At 33.3% G+C, this 20,054-nt stretch overlaps 1 long non-coding RNA gene and 1 pseudogene across 1 annotated transcript; both read left to right on the forward strand.

Annotated features, from left to right (window-relative positions):
- Nucleotides 1-1,665: 1,665 nt before the first annotated feature.
- On the forward strand, nucleotides 1,666-5,942 carry LOC106754519 (annotated as a pseudogene).
- A 591-nt stretch (nucleotides 5,943-6,533) lies between these two features.
- LOC111241143 lies at nucleotides 6,534-8,621 on the forward strand. Its single transcript, XR_002666932.1, has 3 exons — nucleotides 6,534-6,813; nucleotides 6,962-7,024; nucleotides 8,578-8,621. It is a non-coding gene; the product is annotated as an uncharacterized LOC111241143 (long non-coding RNA).
- Nucleotides 8,622-20,054: the final 11,433 nt, after the last annotated feature.

The raw sequence follows: 20,054 nt of genomic DNA on the forward strand, positions 1-20,054 counted from the left end.
TTTGGGAAGAGTAACATAAAATGACAAAGTTTATATTCATTTTACACACATTAATAAATATAAAATGATTATAAAAGAGTAAACTTTTTCAATTTTTAAAAAATATCTCTGATTCAAATTGCTACCACCATCTTCAATTGGGTTGAGATAAGAGAAAAAATGTTGGAATGATGACAGAGAAAATGTTGGAATGAGAGAGATGGCAGAGAAAATGTTAGAGTGAGAGAGATGAGAGAGAAAGGGTTGAGAGGAATGAGGGAGGCGAGTAAGGGTTTGGGGGTTTCTTTTTTTTTTTTTTTTAATTTTGAGAATGAAAATTATTTAAATATCCTTGACCTTAAAACTTGAATCCATGATAAATGAGGGTACTTTTGTCTACTATAAACACATTGTTAAAATGTACCAACTGAAAAACAACATGCGTACGCGTGTTAACAAACCCCTATATATATATATATATATATATATATATATATATATATATATTTATATTTATATTTATATTTATATTGTTTACTTTTATAGGGTATATATGTTCGCGTACTTAGTACATGAAGTGAAATTGCAAACCTATTAATTATTTAATTAGTTTTAAATTTTCAATAATGATTTTTTAAGTTTACTGAATTTAAGATTATATAAACCTTTTCATGGTAAGTTTTCATTCAAAAATATTTTAATTAAACTGTTATTTTCAAACTAGTTTTATGTATATATTTCGACAATTAAGCAATTAACGCATTACAGTTATTTAGTTCTTAAAATTTGATGAATGATCATTAAACAAACAATAGTTTATGAAAAAAAAAAACCTAATAAATATGAGAAATTGATAGTCTCGAACACATGTTTGGTAAATTCTTTGTTTTATGGAAGTAAAAAAAAAAAAAACGTTTTCGTGTTTATTTATCTTTTTTCAAAAGCATTTTAAATAAAAGTGAGATTTAAATTTCTCAACCTACAATAATTTCTTAACTTTAAAAAAATATATCACATTTATTAAATTATTCATATAATTATAAAAAAGTTTAAATAAAAATAATACATTGTTTTTAATATCTAAAACCATCGTATAAATATTTTCGGAGTGCCATGATGCGTTCTTATTGCTCGTTTCGTAACCTTCTAAAAAACTATTATGTAAAATAAAATGAAAGTTTATTAGAATAAATTTGAAGTCATTTCAGGAAATTTGTATTGTAATTAAAATTATTAATTAAAAGCAATTAAAGTTAATCAGAGTCAATTAAATTTTGAATGCATTTCAAAATTTTCATTCCAGGATCAAAGTTTCTTGAAATGTTTCGGAAAAGTGTAATGTGAAAAGTTTTTTAATATATGCACATAAAGATAATATTTTTGACATTATTAAATTTTTAAAAGATTAATTTCAATATGTTACTATAACATCAAGAAATTATGGAGGTGTAAAAAGTAAAGAAGACTTTTGAGGGAAAGACAGGGGCAAAACAGTAAAAATATGCCAGATGGGAACACCGTTAGATCACGACTCCCCCAATTCTGAGCCGTAGATATATATGGAAGGGGAAACAAGAAGAGCGGATTTCAAAAATTTCACTCACCACCCTTCATCCCTCTCACACCTTTCACACACACACAGAGAAAGAGTGGAAGGGACTTTCAGAAGCGGATCTGTGACTGAAAATGTCTATGCGCCACGAGAAAGAGAAGGGCGTCAACGTCCAGGTCCTCCTCCGTTGCAGTATGTCGTTTACGTTTCCATTTCCCTTCGTTTCTTCGTTTTTTTAGCGTTCTGCAACCCTAACCCCGCAATTTAATTTATCGCAGGCCGTTCAACGAGGAAGAGTTACGGAGCAACGCACCGCAAGTTGTGACTTGCAATGATTACAGTCGAGAAGTCGCCGTCTCTCAGAGGATTGCCGGCAAGCACATTGATAAGGTTTTCACATTCGATAAGGTATTGGTCACACTTTTCTGTTGTTTGATAATCTCATTTTGAGAAGTAAATAGTGAGAAGTGAAGTAGGTTTCAGGGAGATTGCAAATCTGAAATATGTTCACTTTTGCTCTGTGTAGGTTTTTGGTCCTTCTGCTAGGCAAAAGGATCTTTATGAACAAGCTGTTACTCCGATAGTTAATGAAGTTCTCGAGGGGTTTAATTGTACTATTTTTGAGTATGGTCAAACTGGTACAGGGAAAACCTACTCTTTGGAAGGGGAGTGTAAAAAGGCCAAGGTATGCTATGATGTTATTAGGTGTGTTAATTTTATGTGACGCATGTTAATGAGCAATGTTTGTAATTTGATTTGACTATTCTAAAACAGAGTGGTCCCAATGGAGAGTTACCTCCGGAAGCTGGAGTCATTCCGAGGGCTGTCAAGCAGATTTTTGACACACTTGAGGGTCAGAATGCGGAGTATAGTGTGAAGGTCACCTTTTTGGAACTGTATAATGAAGAGATCACTGATTTGCTTGCCCCGGAGGTGATTTCTAAGGTTTCTTTGAAGGACAAACAGAAAAAACAGCTGCCTCTCATGGAGGATGGTAAAGGTGGTGTTATAGTAAAGGGATTGGAGGAAGAGATAGTTAAAAGTGCAACTGAAATTTTTACCCTTCTAGAGAGAGGGTCTGCTAAACGGCGGACTGCTGAAACTTTGCTGAATAAGCAGTCAAGGTGACTGTTATTTTCTATTTCCTCAATTGACAGGTGGTGGAATCATGTTTTCATATCTCTCACCAATACTTTCTTTGTCTACAGTCGGTCACATTCGTTGTTTTCAATTACAATTCATATCAAGGAAGCAACCCCTCAAGGAGAAGAAATAATTAAATGTGTTAAGGAGAAGAAATAATTAAATGTGTTAAACTTAATTTGTTCACTATAAATACCTCCCTGACTGACACCAGAACGAGATATATTCTCTGACCCAGCCAGATCAACCAAATTAAGTTTACCACATTTAATTATTTCTTCTCCTAATACATATTAATTTTGAACTATTAGGGAAGCTGGGAAAATTAACAAAAGTTTGCTTACTTTAGGACGAGTAATAAATGCATTGGTGGAGCACCTTGGTCACATCCCTTACAGGTTTTTTCTTTTTTGTTTTTTTTTTTTTGCCTTTGACACTGCTTCATTCTATTGAGTCTCTAGCATTATTTTTTTCTGGGTGTGCTCACATGAAAATGTTGGTATATAGGGATAGTAAGTTAACCCGCTTACTACGTGATTCAGTCGGGAGCAGAACCAAGACATGCATAATAGCGCAGAACCAAGACATGCATAATAGCAACAGTGTCTCCTGCAGTTCATTGCTTAGAAGAAACTTTGAGCACGCTGGATTATGCACACAGGGCAAAAAGCATAAAAAATAAGCCTGACGTTTGTTAGCGATTGGCATGGTGTTTAAAAATCTCCATGATACCATGCATCTTTAGTAGTGATAATGTCTTTGAAACATTTCATGTAAATATGTTACAAGCATAGTGCTTCTACATATTTAAAGTATTTGACTGCATTATGTTTTAGATTTATTGTCTTATTGTCTTAGTATACGATAAAACCGTCTTCTTAAAGAGAGTGACTGATTTGAATGTTCTTTTGTATTAGGATTAGGATGTAAGACAATTACTAGGTACTTATCAAAATTGTGAGCATTATTTGTTCATTTTGTTTAAGCAGTGGTTAGGGACATTTTCGTTTTAAGAATAGATTTGTGTTGATCTATTTAGCTCTAGTTCAATTTTGACAAGATATGCAGGATATAAGATGTTTTTCATTTTGCTATGATATAAGCAATTGCTGTGCTTAACCATTGTTCCCTTAACATAGTTTTTCTTTTTTGATATTTTAGGTTAACTGAAAAATGATGAAATCAACACTCATCAAAGACCTTTATGATGAAAATGAACCAGGTGAAATGTGTGGCTCATTAGTGGTTGCTGAAGTATCTCTTGGGTTCTTCAGGTTTCTTGGTATATTGTCTTATTGAAGATATTAATCATTTAATTGGTGACTTTCATCAGAGGTTTATGCTACGCGTGAAAGATTCTATCAGGAGGAGAGTGAAAAGAAGGTTATTTTCCTCTTCTTTCTATTAGTCTATTATCTTTTATTAATATGAAAAATTCATTTAAAGCAGTACTATTATTTCATGCAACTTTCAGTGCCCAGATCGTGAAGATAATTTTATTTTAGATCCCTGGACGTTTTTTCTTGCATGGATTTTAATATTGTTCATGGATAGATATATTGGTTTGATGTTCATTTTTATGATATAGATTATTAAAATCATTTTTATGATATGGTTTGATGTGCATTTTTTCTTTTGTTCAGGCTATGTCAGATCAAATTGAACAGATGGGGCTCACAATAGAAACGCAACAAAAGGTTTGTTTTATTAAACAACCTATTATGCTTAGAAGATAGGGTGTGCCTGCATGTTCTTTCGTATTATGCCTGACTTGTTTTCTAAGTTTCAACCAGCAACTTGAGGATTTGCAAAACAAACTTGATAGTACTGAGGTGAGTTAACAAAATCTGTGCTCATTATTTTTATGATATTATATATCCTTGCTTTCAACCGAGAGGAAGAATTAAAAAAATGTAAGTGCACTTTGAAAGAGAAAGACTTCATCATTTCTGAGCATAGAAAAGCAGGTATGCCAAATACATGATCATGTTCTATCAATTTTTGTTGTTTACTAGTCCTCTGAGATTATGTTAATTATGTGTGACAGAAAATGCATTGCATCATCAAGTATGTGTTTTACGTGCTGCTTTGGATTACTTTTGAAAATTGGTATGACTTATTCGTTGTTCGGTTTTTGTTGACTAAGAATTGAATTTGTATCTATTAAATTGTTTATCTGTTTGTTAATTTATAGACAGAGAAGATAAGTTGAACTCTACTAGTGAACAATTACCAGGATATCTCCAAGCCCTCTCAAGAATTTGTGGTAGACTCAAAGCTTGTTGATGTTAGGGAAAGCGGAATGAAGAACAAGTCCTTCTTGGATGGATATTTTGTCTTCGATGAGTGATATTGTTACGGAAAAGAAATTTAAATTGACCAACATATGACCCTATTTCTATTATATTAAACAATACAAATTTGGGCGAACTATAATTGGTGTGTTTTTTTAATTTCTCATTCATTAACATGCTAGTTGACAATCATTTGTTTTATATTTGATGTTATGAAATATTTTATTATTTTAATAGCAGAACTGGATGTAATGGAAGTTTCTAACCATGTTCACATGCCATATTTATATTTTACCTTTTTGTTGTTTATATTCTTTGAGATCGTGATTGTTGTTCGTTGCAGCGAAGTGTCATAAGATGAATTTGAGTAGGGAATAACAAAACTTGTTCCTGTGCTATAATGTAAATTGGCGTTCCAAATGATAGACCCATTTTTTCGGTGTCAATTTGTTCATTGCTAACATATTCCATCACTGAGCATAAGGAAAAGGAGCAGATGTTTTCAGTCCAGTGGAGATCCATATGTCATCTCTTGCCCAAGCAATCATTTGTCCCCATAAATGCTTGCTATGGCCTTCAATTTTGTTCCTCTGTTTTTCATCAATTTTGTATATAATCTGTCATCTGAATTCTTTGGCTTTTTGTCATCTGAATTTTGTATGTAATCTGTTCTAGGTTTCTATTCTTTATATACAACTTAAACAAAGTTTGTTTTGTTTATATATATTTATATTTATATATAGTTTCATGGTCTTTCGTTGTGTAGAAGTGGTTCATATGTAACATTTTTGTTAAGAATATGTTCTGTCTGGATGGGAAAATGAACTTCTGATGCCTGCTTGGTATTACCTATATTTCAGAGAAATTCAGTTTCTTTTCTTTTTCTTTCATTCAGTTTTTTGAACAATGAAACTTATGTTCCTGCAATATCCCAAGAGGCAGGAAAGAGACGCCTGGTCTGATGAGAGAAAAAGATTGGTATTGGCTGTCTTGTTTCTCTTGACCTGGTTTTTATGGCAAACTTTTTAGTGTGCCAAAATATGGCAACTAATTTATTTAACTTTCTCAGATATTTTGCACAAAATATAGTTTGCATTATGCTATAATAATGTTTTGGAGAGTCATATGCCACAGAAATACGTATCTACCAAATGAATATTCTTCTTTAGTGGAAGCAATAAGAACTATAATGCCGTGTTTGGTTCTAAAAATGTACTGAAGGAAGATCGATTAATGTGTGGGGTTTGTATATTTTTACCTGGTACTTTCTCTCATGATTTATGCATATTCATTTTTCAAAACTCCAATCTCTATTTATCATCTCAAAATTATTTCATATTCAATAATTCTCTATAAACCAGTTTTACTTTTTTCATACCCTAAAAGCACTTCACCAGAGACAATTTATTTTACTTCATTGTACTAAATTATGTTTCACACGTTATTTTAACTCATTTCGAGCTTCTTTTATTTGTTAAAAAAAATGTTTCATCTTACCCGTATTTTTTGAGAACAATTTTTTTTAAAAGTAACATTTTAAACAATATTTTTTGAAATTCTGGCACCCATTTCTGTAATAATTTGAAATTTAGAATTTAGAATTTTATTTATAAAATTTTTGAAGAAACCAAAATTCCAATTGACTTACTACGTTGACAATTGAAAACATCTTTGCTGCAAACACCAAGCCATTTTCACTCTCTCTAGAAACACCTCACTTCCATCCTCTGCCTTTTCTCTAATCTTAAGCTTTCTTGATCCAGAGAACTTGCAAATTGAAGGTGCCCTAGTGATTGCAACGCAGAGAACTTCATTTCCTATCGATCAAATTCTTCAAATTGACCGGTAAGTGTAAACCTCTTTTACTTTCATGAAATTTGAGTATTGATCATGCAATTGGGGTTGTTGCATGTATCTATAAACTTCCATCATCAAATTCTGACTTAAGTTAGACACTAAGAATTGCTCCTAAATTCCAATTTGTGATCTGTAGGCTCCCATAGAATTTCGGTGGGTGGCAAACTTGAAATTGGGTTAAGTTCTGTTAAAAACCCAGGTAAGGGAAGCTGGGTTCTAAGTTCTTGTTTCATAATTTATTTTATTTTGGTTTGATATTTAGGTAAAATTGTTAAAATCTGAATGCATGTATAAATTGGGTGAAAAGTTTCGTTATTTTTGAACTGAATGTAAGAGCGTATGTCCTGAAATTGATGTTTTATTGTATGTGTTTGGTATGAATTGATTTGTTATCAATTATGAATTGTATGACTCTGTGGATGATGTGAATTTCATTGTAGAGGTGTGAGAATTTTGTTTCTGCAGGTTGTAAGTAAAATGACTAAGTTAATTTTAATGTTTGAGTTAAAAATAAGGAACTTAGGTAGTGAGTTTTAAAAGTAGAGGTCCAGGTCTGAAATAGGTACATAGGACAACTTAGGATAGTTAATTGTGACTTATAGGAGGTGTACAATTGATCTAAAACAACTTATAAATGATAAATTTCGAATTGAGCCTCTAGGTAGATCAAATGAGTATTTTAGATCTAATTTCCTTGCATATCTCTTAGAGTTTTGAGTTAGGATGGTGTGTGAGACTTCAAACAAGTTAGATTCAACTTGTATTTCGAGTTAGGAGTGTCCAAAGTTCACCAAAAGGCCTAAAACGAAACTTAGGGGGTAGAGTTGCTCAATTATGCAGAAAAATGTGCATAATTCACGCTTGGGCGCCATTTTCTGCTGTCATAGTTGTTTTTGATAGTTTGTGGGGTTCCGGACGTCCGTTTTGGACGTTCTTTAGGTTGTTCTGGGGGTTTTTGACCCTTCCGGAGCCATTGGTGAGGGTTTCCAAGCTATTTGAATTACTTAAGTATAGGTAATTATAGTTGATAAAGAAATTTGTATTAATAAATGATGTTTCTGTGGAAACATGTAATGTATGACTTATTTATAGCATTGTATGATTCTTTTAAGGATTGTATGAGTTAATTATGTAGGATTTGTATGAAACCAAAGTAATATAACATCTTTATGTATAAAATTGAGAATTTAAAGTCAATGAAGTTGGTATGGTATGAATTATGATTCAAAGAGTTTAGTATCATCTCTAGGTGAGATCTAAGTTAAGTTTCTGGAATGAATATAGGTAGCTCAGTCTTGGGGGTTGCCCTTAATACTCTAATGACTATTCAATCTCACTTAGAGAAGATTAGTTCATGTGGTGAGAGTAGTAGGGGGTCCTAGTCTTGGTTGTCTCCATTTTATATGGGCCAAGGTGAGTGATAACATACTAACCTTGTGGTGGTAGGGTGGAACCCATAACAATTGGCTTTGCAAAGCAGTAGAGGCCACCACAAGTGCATAACCCGCCATAGCTCGATGTTCATTCCGGGTCCGGACGAGTCTAAGTCTAACACCACTTAATAAAACCACAACTCATAACTTAATTAAATTGTTCTTCCATGCTTGTAATTCNTGAATGCCTCTTTTAGTTTGATAATCTCTTAGTTAACTTGTTTCCTTTTGAAATCTAGCTTACCCTTGCTTTGTTTGCTGCCTGTTTTGTATGTGTTTGTTTTCTTTTGCAATGATCATCCTAATTGGATGTGAGCAGAGGTTTCAGAGGCCCCTTTGGAGCAAATACTAGATGGCCCAGTTATTCCATACACTGCTATGCTGCAGAGTAGTGTAGCTTAGTTATTACCTATTGTATATAACTTAGTCTTCTTTCATTCTCTTCTTTTTGAAAGACTCTATAACTACATGTAGAGCTTTTATATTTCTCATATATTTTAGATGACTGTATTTTGTATATACTTCATCTGCCACTACTCTTAGCTGCTTTCTAGTATTATAATATGTTGCATTCCACATGATATAGATATACTTATATTTTTGGGATGTTACAATTTCTAACTTTTATCTTATCATTTCTAACCTTTATCATTTTATTTTAGTATTATAATTCATATTTTTTTATATTTAATATATAATGGATTGTCAAATACAAATTTAATTTTGAATACATTTTTTTTTTAATTTTCATAAATTTTTATAATAAATTATAATGGTGATTTCTTTAATGCATTTTAAAGATTTTTTTTTCTTTTCATAATAATATCATTACGAGAGAAATAAATTAAACTTTATATAAAAATATAAATTTTATTGTAAGGACTAAATATGCTTTCGTCTTCAAATTATTATAAGAAAGCGCGTATTTCTCGATTTTAAATTAAATTATAAAACATTTAATTTATGTACTTTATAGATAAAAGTAATGTAAAGTGTTTATTCATCAAATGAAATGTGAAGTGTTTGTAATATGATAAAAATAATTTTACAGAAGTTGTAATATAATATTTACGTCCAATATACTGAAAAGAATGTTTTTGCATGATTTTTATAAGATAGAATGCTTTATAATTTAACTTAAGAAGAAAACATAATATTTTATAACAATTTAGAAATAAAAATTATATTAAACTCTTATATTAATTATTAATTTGAGCNCAATTAATTTAAATTCTAAAATATTGGATTATAAACCTAGGAGGTTCAAAGCAAAACAATCCAGGGCAGTGGTCGCATATTCTTAGGAAGGAAAGTCTCTATTATCCTTTGTGTTTTCTACACCAAAATCAGACAAAATTCAGTGGTTGATGATGCCAGATCACTGACCCTGATGAAGTAAAAAAACGACATTCTTGGTCACACCTTATCCACACACATCTTCTCTGATTCTGATAAGATACCACAAAGTACAACCCAATAGAAGAAAATGGCTAATCCAGAATAACATAAGGTAAAAATCTTTGCACAGTTAGTTAGCAATAGGAGAAAGAAAAAACAAAAATAAACAAAAATATCTCTGGCATCTTCAATCCCATGCATCAAAATCCCAACTTGTTCCTCTTCTCTATCATCTTCTTCCTCAACTTCATCCTATTCTTTCAGGTTTTCTTCTTCTCTATGAATCAAAATAAGTTTAAATCATTTAAATTAAGTTGCAGAACTTTGAACGGAAACATAATGAAATGAAGGAGAACTTGAAACATTAATGACTTATTAAGTATGTGAATTTAAGTCTGTTAAAAAAAAAAACAAACTTAAAAAACATGCAGTGATAATTTTGTAAATAAAAGTGATATTTTTACACTTGTTATTTTTCTAACAAATTTAAATTAGTAATTTTACATACGTTACTTTTTAAACATACTTAAATTAGTATTTTTAGATCTGTTACTTTTTTAAGAGACTTAAAATTGTGTTATTTTTACACCTTTTACTTTTTTAACAGACTTAATTTAATATTTTTGCATATGTATCTTTTGAAAGAGACTTAAAAATGTCTTTTAACCTATTCCAAGTAGATTCACATTTTCACTTTCACTTGCTAGTCTCCTAAAAAAGTTTCACTCTTCAACCTTTCCACTGCTCCATGTAGCCTTAACAACCACTAGCAACAACATTTTTCCAGTGAAAACAATATTCTTCCGACGACAATAGGATTCTTCCAACAACGGCAAAAACAACAGGTACAATAAATAAATTTCTTTATGGGTGAAAGATGTGCATATTCTATTTTAAATGATAGTTTTTCTTAGGAAAGTGAAATGGTGGGTGTAGAAGATTAGTAGATATATAATGCTTAGAGATATTGCAAGTCTTTTTGCTTCTTTACTCATACAAAATGGTGTAGGTCTCCTCACAAAGTGTTTCTAAAGTTTTAGAAAATATTGAGCTTGAGTATAAGACCCCAAACCATTATTTAATACATAACACTAGGTCGGTAGAAGTTCCTTGTTTCAGCGTTAAATCCACCCTGAATATTTCCCCATTGCCATTACCACTGAAAGTACCACTGTTATTCATAACCTGTTCACCGTAGTGCTATGAGTGTTTAAACCTGTTATAGTTACCTGCATATTGGCCATTGTTGATGGTTGCACCGCCGAAATCCTGGGGGACCACTGACATAGTTGTTGAATGAGTTTGAAGAACAACTATTGTAGCCTTTGGTTGCTTGCTCAGCCTTAATCATTTCCATGATGCTCTACATGAAGTCTACCATTTTGATATTCTCTTTTAACTTGACCTTAGCTACTACCTAAGCCAAATATATAGATGCAAGCAAATAATCCAATTTTTTTCTCGTTTATGGTTCCTCTTGGTTCGTCTTCCTAAGATATAGGTCCCCCACTAAAGTGTTATGGTACCTTCTCATAATTCTTAGGTTGAAACGATTATTTGCTGCTAAAGAAGATGCAAAGAACTTGACTTGGAATGCACATGAAAGAAAGTGTGACAATCTTCTTCGACACCCAGTTGATTCTCCCTAATGGAAGAAGATTGATGATATATTTCCAGAATTTAGTGCAGAATTGTCAATACCCGATTTCGTCCGAGTAATTAAACAAAATATCTAGAATTAAGAAAAGTAATAAAATAAAAATAAACGAGAAAAAATAAATTTTATATAAATTTAAAAAAAAATGATGATGATTTTTGTTTTGTGTTCTTTTCCTATTTTCATTTATTTTTATCCTTTTGTTTTTACTTTGTTTTGTTTTTATTTATTTTCTCCCCTACTTTTATTTTGTTTTATCTTTTTTGCTTTCTCTCTTATTTTTGTTTTACGTTATTTGATTTTATTTTATTTTATCTCATTTTGTTTTATTTTACTTTACTTTATTTTATTTTATTCTATCTCGTTCTGTTTTATTTTATCTATTTTTAGTTTATTTTATTTTATTTATCTTATTTCATTTTATTTTATTCTACCGTATTTCTTATTTTGTATTTTTATTTTATCTTGTTTCAGTTTTCTTATTCCATTTTGTTTTACGTTATTTCCTTTTTATTTCATTTTTATTTTCATTTTTACTTTTTTCTTTTTTTCGGTTTACTTTTTTTGTTTGTTATCTGTTTTGGTTTGTTTCCCTTCACTTTGTTTTTATATTTTAAATTCAAGAAAAGGATACTATCCTAAGCAATATATATAAATATTTGTACTCTAAAAAAAATATAAAAAAAGAAAAGAGAAGGAAAGATAAAAAGGAGAGTCAACTCTATTTCCTAGTCCTGAAGTAACAGTTGCAGTGCTCGGCTATGCAGTGCTACCCAGTGAATGCTTAGAATGTGTTTCCATGATAGCTGCGTAAAAAAAAGGTATTTGTTTCTTGCTGGAAATTCTTAGGCAATAGCAGNAGCCATGCATTGAAGTGGAAAGAATTTTAAACAAGCGTATANCAACTGAAAAGTGGAAACATGAAACAAGAAAAAGACAAATAAAATCCAGCGCCAGAGAATACCTATTAAACGGTATGAAATGGTACAATAGAAAAAAAGGGATACAAGGAGGAGGGGGAGCACAGTCAACAAGGGGGGAAGAGCAGAGAAAACACATGGGAACCATTATTCAGAGAAAAAACTTCACTATCAAACCATCAGAAGAGCACAACAAGAGAATACTGAGAACGATTTTTTTAGATTAAAAACACTTCACTGCAAGGAAAACAGAGGGAACTAAAAACCAAAAGAAATAGTTCATTTGAAGCTGCGAAGGTAAGCCTCCTTATCCAAACTCTTGGTCGTATGTGACTGCCTGCTTCTCTGTTACAGGCTTGAATATGAATGATGTTATGAATGAATGATGTTGATAAATGTATATGGTTGCGTTTGTCTTCTTTATGGCATACTGTGTTAATCAAAATTATTACTGCCTCCAAAATATAGTTTCAACCCCTTCAAGATTCATCAAGCAATTGACAATAGAAAATAGGCATATATCTTCCCCCAACATCAAGATTCCCATACCCCTTTGGCACAAAAAAAAAACATGTGAAAAAAAGTAAACAGAAGCAGTAGAGGCATTGATATCAAAATAGAAAAGAGAACTAGTTTTTCCCATAGCAGTCCATATGCGTGTCTACTACGACTGCTTTCCATCTGAAGATCATCCTCGACGCGGGTGATGGATGTTGCTGGTGATGTTTGGCATTTGAAAAATCCTCGAATGGAGAGGGAGGAGAGTGACTCTGGTGGCGCCGGTGAGGAAGCGAACTCCGGCCGGAGGGTGCGGTGGCCATCTCTGTCAACGGTGGTTGTTTTCATCCATGGTGGTGGAAACTCGTCTCAGTGAAACCACGGTCCTCCTCTCTTATGCGTGGACGGGTCCTGTTGATGACGGGTGTTGTCGACGACACCCTAGATCGAACGACGACGGCTCCGGCGGCGGGTTGCATCGACGGCGCGACCTTGGTTCGAGGTCCGGCGAGTGCGTCAGCCTCGCAGGCGAAGAAGAGAGGAAGAGAGAGAGGTCGGAACAGCCGCCGACGACACCGTGGTTCTTGGCTTGCGGCGGTCGGCGTGGTTGATTCCGGCGACAGTGGCGGTGTGCGTGAGTGGGTGGAGGACACGAAACCTCCATGGAGAAAACCTAGCTCTGGCNCATTTGGAATATGAGTGTGAAATGAGATGGGGAATGAGAACCCTATTTTCTGAGTTAGGCAGCCAAGCCTTGGGCCAACGCTGGCCCTTTTCAAAAAAACCGTTCCCCTTGCACCCCCCATTTTTCGTATTCACAGCCTCCTTTCATTTTGATTTTCTGTTTGGGCTAAGAAAAAGAAAGCAACAACAAAAAAAAAACCTTTTCGCACCCCCTGCTTTAGCTCTCACACCCCGCTTCCTTTGGGCTCAAGTCCAATCTGGTTAAAAAACCCTTTTTCCTTGCGCACCCTCATTTCTGCTAAGTCTCACCCCTTTTCCTCTAGGCTTAGGCCCAATCTGCTATTAGAATTAAATTAGGTTTTACACACCCCCTTTTTATTTAAGCACCTCCACAATTTTTTTTTATTTTGTTTTCTTATTTCACTTTTTATCTTGTTTTTTGTTTTTGTTTTTTTATTTATTTATTTATTATTATTATTTTTATTTTATTTTTTTTATTTTTAATTTTTATTTGTACTCTCATTTATTCATTTATCTTGTTATGTAGTTGTTTTCCTTTTTTTGTTTTAACTAGCCATTTAATTTTTGGATATATAAATGCTAAAAATCAACAAAAGAAATATATTAAAAGGTTTAAGCACAAGTGCGACCATTCTGTCTGCCTTGTGCTAAAAACTTTTTCTATCCCCTTTTAAAAAAAATCATAAATCATTTTAAGAGGTTTAAGCGCAAGTGCGACCATTCTGTCTGCCTNCAAGTGCGACCATTCTGTCTGCCTCGTGCTAAAAACCTTTTTCTTCCTCTTAAAAAAAAATCAACAAAAAAAATTGTTTTGAAAGGTTTAAGCACAAGTGCGACCATTCTGTCTGCCTCGTGCTAAAAACCTTTTCCTTCTTCTTTTAGAAAATCATGAATTGTTTGTAAAGGGTTTAAGCACAAGTGCGACCATGCTGTCTGCCTTGTACCAAAAACCTTTTTTCTTCCTCTCTTAAAAAAATCATAAATTGTTTTAAAGGGTTTAAACACAAGTGCGACCATTCTGTCAGCCTTGTGTTGAAAATCTTTTTCTTCCTCATACAAAAAAAACTCCAGACACAACATCATTTTCCAAATGGTTTCGAAAAGAACTATGTAACCCTGATTTTTCAGTCCAACTGAGAATACGTAGGAGCAAGGTCAATCCTTGTCGGGCACAAAAAACACAAAAAAAAAATATTTTGTTTTCTTTATAGTTTTATTTTTTAGGGGAAATTAAACATTTTGAAAACCACATTAAATTCGCGCATTTGATTAAAGGTACTGCCTTCGGGCAGGCGTTGTAGGGTGCTAATACCTTCCCTACACGTAACCGACTCCCGAACCCAATCTTTGGTTTTCTTGGACCGTGCTTTATCATTTTATGGTTTTTCCGTAGTTTTCCAGAATAAACTATGATGGCGACTCCAAATCAGTGTCCATCAATTTCGTTTTCTTTTTGAATCGTCGTCCCGTTGCGATTCCGCTTGCGACAAGAATCAAGAAACTTAAAACCTAGACTTGCTACAAATAGTATGAATCCTTACGGAAATTGATTGAGGCCATACCAGAATCAAATTAATATGCAATAAAGTGTAGTATAAATTAGGAAGTGACTCCTAGGTCGTCTCTCAAGGACCAAATATTGGTTCATCATTAGATCAAACACTTGGTGTGGAGGGGGGTTTATGGACAATTTTGTGCAAGGAAATGATAAAAATAAAACACGAATTGAAAAAAAGATTTAAAAATGATTGATCACTAGCTCAATTACAACACTTCTAATAACAGGTTAACAACAATTGCACACTACTCTAACCTTTAATCTAACACAAGCTAACTGATAACGGTTGAATATTCCATTATCTGTGATTCAATTTTGATACTAAATAAATCATTTTTTACTTAGAAACTTGTTTGAACTTATGTTTTTGCTTTAGTTTTGTGAATAAAAGAGTTGAGGTAATACGTTATGATCTTATCACTAAATTCCCTTAACTTTGTAGGTTATTGGTATGATTTGGAAGAGGAGCAGAAGTATGAAGAAGTTGGAACCCAAGGAGTAAGCAGAGCTGCAGAAAAGGAGGAAAAAATGTAGTACAGAAAAGTCCGCCCAAGCTGAGCACCCTTTTCAGGGGCACTGAGTGCCAGAAGTTGCATCACACCACACCCGGGCGCCTTTTCAGGGGTGTTGAGCACCGATACTCACTGTTTCACGCCTGGGCGCCCTCGACGTATGCTTGGACCTGTTTTCTATTATTTTTATGATCTATTTAAGACCCGGACGCTCTAGAGAGTGTATCTTTTGATGGCTTGAGCACATAAACACGTTTTTCACTCCTTGGGGGCAAATTTGGGGATGTGACAGCTCTCTCTTCTCTTTCTAGGGTTTTATCTTCATTCCATTCCATTGTACACCTAGTTCTTCATGATGATGGAGAACTAATCTCATTTTTTATTGGGGAAGATGTAACCTCTAAACTCTATTGTATTTGAATTGATTCTTGTTATTGATATATGTTTCTTTCATTAATTGTTAGGGTTTTTCCTCTATACTCTATGCATTGTTATTTTAACTCATTCATGGCATGATTATTGGTTTTTGTGATATTGACACATACGGAGGAATCTAGATTTGTGGAATTTCTCCCAAGGGAACTATTGCCTAGACATAAGGATAGAACACTTGGTTATCTAAAGCTTTTGTGCGTATGTAATGTAGAATTAATTGCTAGGGAGACAAGACATTGTAAACTAGTAATTAAGGATAGGGTTTCTTCGCAGAGACATTGAGTTTTAAGTAATTTAGAAAGTGATATTGACATTAATGAAGAAGAAGAATTCGTTTATGCATGAGAGTGATTATGTGAAATCTAAACCCCGACAATATATTCATCCCATATTATCAACTTCATCCATTCATTCTAGTGTTTAACATCAATTGATCAAATTGCATTCGTATTTATTTTTCTACAATTGCATTCAAACACCAACAATTTGTTTTCAGTCTTAATTGGTTAAGCAAAATCACACTTCCAGCTCAAAAATCTCATGGAAACGATGCAATTTCACCAATGCCCAATCAAGCAAACTTAAGCTACCATTAAAGCGAGATTAAAACAGCAAAAACGTAAGGGAATTCATTCTCGAAACGCAACAACAACAAAATGAAACTGGAAGCATAAAAATGCAATTAATTCTGCAACTAAACTAAAAAAACGCAATTAAACATGGAAAACAAAATTGAACAACAACGAAATTGGGGAAAATGAAATTGAAAAACGAAAATGAAAGATGAACACAATGAAAATGTAATGGCAATTAAAAATAGGATTCAATACATAAAGAGTGAATTGAAAGAAAACCTAAAACCCCCACAAAAAGGGGGGGGGGGNGGAAAACGCCTAAGAACCCTAAAACCTAAGAAGACAAATGCAAACGAGAGGGAGAAAGGGATTCTAAAATCTGATTTTGGGTCTTATAACCCCAAAAGATGAAAATGCCCTTAGTATGGGCTTCTCCTAAAATGTTGACCAAAAATAGGTCCAAAAGTCAAATTTGGCCCAAAATTAAAGTAATTTACATTACAAAATGAAATTAAACTCTATTGTTGACGTGACCACCCTCTTGAAGTCCCAAAATATGTTTCCAAAATTTTCCTACAAATAATAATTGAAATAATTAAGCCCAAATAACTCAATTTAATTAAAATAAGAATTAATAGTCTAGTTAAGCCCAAATAGTGAAAATGAGACAATAATGAAGAATTAAACACAATTCACTAATACAATATGGTTCTAAAAACTAAGTGAATAGTATAAGATAGTGATTCATCAAAAGAGACCACTCTTAGTCTTTTGCACTCATGGGCAAAATCAAGACGCAAAACAAGGAAAAATTCAAAAGACATTAAGAGAATGACCCAACCTTTAGGAAAAAAAAACAAAAAAAAAAAGATTAACACAATCTGTTGGGATTGTTGACAACACAATATCTATATCACTCTAGTTTTTGATGATGACAACACATTTTTAATAACACACATATGTTGTTGTTGTGTTACATGTTCTTATGCTTATTGATTGATATATTGTTGAACATGTTTCTGTGTTATACCTCTATGTGAATGCATACTTATTGAGCTTGTACATGTTACATCATATTTGGTTGCATTACACATGTTTTAAAGGATGAAAACTACAAGCACTTTTGTGAACTTATAACTGTGTGACAAAACTGTAGTAAAGTCGACTCCATTACTAATTGAATTGACTATACTAAAGTCTTTGTACAGATTTTCAAAAACAGTGCTATGTGAGATTTTGTGAAGGAAAGAATTTCAAAATGCTCTGACATGTTGAAGTCGACTGTATTAGTTGTTTGCTATAAATTCTATTATGCTCATGAACAATAACGACTATATTTTTAAAAGTTAGTTGCATTAATGAAAGTCAACTGTATTGAATGAGAATTTATTTTGTTTGACCGAATGCTATTGGTCTGACTATTCTGTTATAACTGTCATAACCTAGCCGACTGGATCAGTATCTTACTCGACTAAGGGAGCGTCTGATTAACAGAATTCTATAAATAGATGGAACATGAAATTGTTCTAAGACTTTTGGACATTTTTGATCTAACACTTTCAAATTCTATTTCAGATTGTTTCTCTGAGATTATATAGCTCCAAGAACTCTTCAAGAAGACGGTAGTGATCTTGCTTAAAGGAGATTCAAAGGGAGACTGATTGCGCGCTCACTGCTTTATAACATATCTGCACATTGAGGTGTCTCTGGTTGATCAAGATTCTTGTTGGCATCCGTGGTGATTGTTGTGATTACCTGTTGTGATTACAGGGGATAGACTCATGGAGTCTTGTTCACTTTGAGGATTGTTGAAAGTGGTTTTGCAAATTACAGGAGAGGGGACATTGTTAACACCCTGACAAGTGTACCAGATCGTATCAAGTAATATTAGTGTGTATTATTAATAATACACAGTAAGTCCGAATATCGTTTCCCAAGGTACTCTTAGGACTAATCATTTATGTGAATTGATTTCTTAAGACTTGATAAAATTTAATTTAGGGTTTATAATGCAAAAACTAAAATAAACATGCAAATCCAAAAGCTTGATCAATTGACAGATAAAGATATGAATGAATGGTGTTGTTGGGGTTTATTGTTTCATTGTAATCCACTCTCCTATATCTACTATTCTTATTAAATTCAACTTTGTTATCAATGTCATGCAACTTTCTAATTTACTCTAAACCCGATGTCTCGGCGAAGAGAGCCTAATCCCAATTACTAGTTTACTATGTCTAATCTCCCTAGTAATTAGTCATGCATTTCAGTGTACAAAAGCTTAAAGCAATTGACCGTCCTATTCCTATGTATAGGTAATATTTCATAATCAAGAGAATTCCCCTCATGTCTAGATTCCCCCGTATGTGTCCATATCGAGAAAATCAAAGATCATGACATTGAATGAGTTAAACAATGTAAGCTTGAAGTATAGAGAAGAAAACACAAACTATTGATAGCACAAGTATATGAATAAAATAAGAACTTCGATATAAGAGAGTTTCAAAAGGATTACATCGTTCCCCAACAATAAAGGTTTTAGTTCACCATTGTCATGGTGAAACTATATGAATTGAATGGAAAGAATGAAAGAGATAACCCTAGAATTGAAAGATTAGAGCTTTCGCATCCAAAATCCGCCTCCAAGGAGTGGGAATGGGTGTTTCTGCGTCTTTTCTATGCCAAAAGATAACCCTAAGGGTTGCACAAATCTATTTATAAACTATGAAAAATTACAGAAAACAGGCCCAAGCCCAACTACAATGCTCAATGTTGGTTTCACCGCTCAACGGTAGGAGCGACACTCAAGTAGGACGCTCAACATTCACGCCCAGGCATTTAGCAGTGTTGTCTCTGAGAAGGCCAGCGCTCAGCGCTGGATGTGGCACTCAACGGTGTGTGCGACTTTAACTTTTCCCCTCAACGTTGGCGCTTAAGTGTTTGATAGTGACTCTTTTCACAAGGCTGGCGCTCAGCACTGAAACTAGGTGAGCGGTGGCTGCGATTCCTCCTTTGCACCTTTTTCCATCCTTCCTTGAGTCCAACTCCTTTCTTCTTCAATCTCTATCATTCAATTCTTGTCTAACCCTGTCAAAACAAGGAAAACCAAGCATAATATCTCTAAAACCACCTTTAACTCTCTTTTAACCTAACTAAAGCAATTTGCATGATTTCAAGCTAATTTCTAAGTTATAAAGGGTGTGTTTTGTATCAAAATTAAGTATGAAAATAACGATTTTTGAACCGTTATCAGACATCTTGCCGCAAGTCTAGCTGTGGTTTACCTATATTTTGGTTAAAGGGTTAGAGAGGTCTTTTATATTTTTGACGTGGAGGTCTTCTATAAAAGCCTTGTTGTAAAAACCTTGACCATTATACTGCATTTGCTTCCAAGTACGAGAAGGACACTGAATATAGGCGTTGAGGCGGAACCAATATAAAAACCAGTGTTTGAATTTCTCTATCCCTGATGTTTTACTTATAGTCGGCTTTATTATCTGCATAGTGAACTACGATTTTCCGCTGCACACGAATTTTC

Source organism: Vigna radiata, unplaced genomic scaffold (assembly GCF_000741045.1).
Source record: "Vigna radiata var. radiata cultivar VC1973A unplaced genomic scaffold, Vradiata_ver6 scaffold_111, whole genome shotgun sequence".
Lineage (NCBI taxonomy): Eukaryota > Viridiplantae > Streptophyta > Magnoliopsida > Fabales > Fabaceae > Vigna > Vigna radiata.